Source organism: Galeopterus variegatus, unplaced genomic scaffold, assembly GCF_000696425.1.
Source record: "Galeopterus variegatus unplaced genomic scaffold, G_variegatus-3.0.2 Scaffold466, whole genome shotgun sequence".
Classification (NCBI taxonomy): domain Eukaryota; kingdom Metazoa; phylum Chordata; class Mammalia; order Dermoptera; family Cynocephalidae; genus Galeopterus; species Galeopterus variegatus.
In genome coordinates, this window is record NW_007726577.1 from 6,151 (window position 1) to 7,461 (window position 1,311).

Genomic DNA, 1,311 nt, shown 5'->3' on the forward strand with positions numbered 1-1,311 from the left:
AAAAAAAAAAAAAAAAAAAAAAAAAAAAAAAGGACAGGGTAGGGCCAGGCCCGTGGTGCACTCGGGAGAGTGCGGGGCTGGGAATGATGCAGCGCTCCCGCCCGCGGGTTCGGATCCTATGTAGGGATGACCGGTGCGCTCACAGTGAGCGCGGTGCGGCCGGTCTCAAAAAGGATAAAAAAAAAAAAAAAAAAAAAAAANAAAAAGGACAGGGTATCGGAGATGATCTGTAACCAAGTATATATAGGGGAGCCCGGGGCATGAAGGGAAGGGGCATTTTTTAAAGAGGATATGATGCTCTGTTCATGCTGTTTTATGTCTATAGTGACAAGAGATATAGGGTCATGAAGAGGAACATACTCACGGGATATTTCAAAAGTTCCGCAGGGGTGTGAAGCATAGCAATTACAGTAAACAGAAGCAAGGACCCTGGTAGCCCATCGGCTCTCCCATGGGTCCTGGATGATTAAAGAACACTGTCATTTGCCATCACACTGAANGTTTTAATCTAGAAATGTGAATCCAGGGAGTAAAATGGTTACCAGGTAAAGAGAGTTTGGCAGCTGTAGGGGTGCAAAGAATAACTGGGTAGGGGCGCTCCCACTTGGGTGTGAGAGGTCCTTTTTCTTCCGGGGAGTTGTCATATACTAGTTGTCCAGGGTGGAGAGGCAAGAAGTTTTGAGAGGAAGCAGGGTCGGGAAGAAGCCAATCTTGAAATTTCCAAAGTTCAGAGCGGAGATGGAAAAGGAGAGGTAAATTGAGGTCTGGCGGTATTGGACCCTGTGAGGGAGTGAGCCCTGGAGGTAAGAGGGGACACCCATACATTATTTCAAAAGGAGACCACAGAGAGGGTTTTTTTGGAAGAGCCCTTATCCTAAGGCCAACGGGAGTAGCTGAACCCAGTCCAGGTGTAGTTCTAAGGATAATTTTGTTAAAATATTTTTAAGAGTTCTGTTGGATCTCTCTACCTTTCCGGAAGCCTGGGGACGAGAGGGACAGTGTAAGCGCCACTGAAAAGAGAGAGCTTGGGAAACTTTCTGGGTAATCTGAGAAATAAACTCAGGACCATTGTCTGACTGTAATGAAGTGGGCATTCCAAACCTAGGGATAATCTGAGAGAGAAGGATGGATGCCACTGTAATAGCCCTTTTATTAGATGTGGGGAAGGCCTCTACCCATCCAGAGGAGGTGTCTACGAACACTAGGAGATATCTGGTGCGTCGTGCAGGCGGCATGTTAGTGACATCCACCTGCCAATCAGCTGCAGGTGTGCAGGTGTGTGACCTCTGGCCTGGTGGGAGGGGAAGGGTT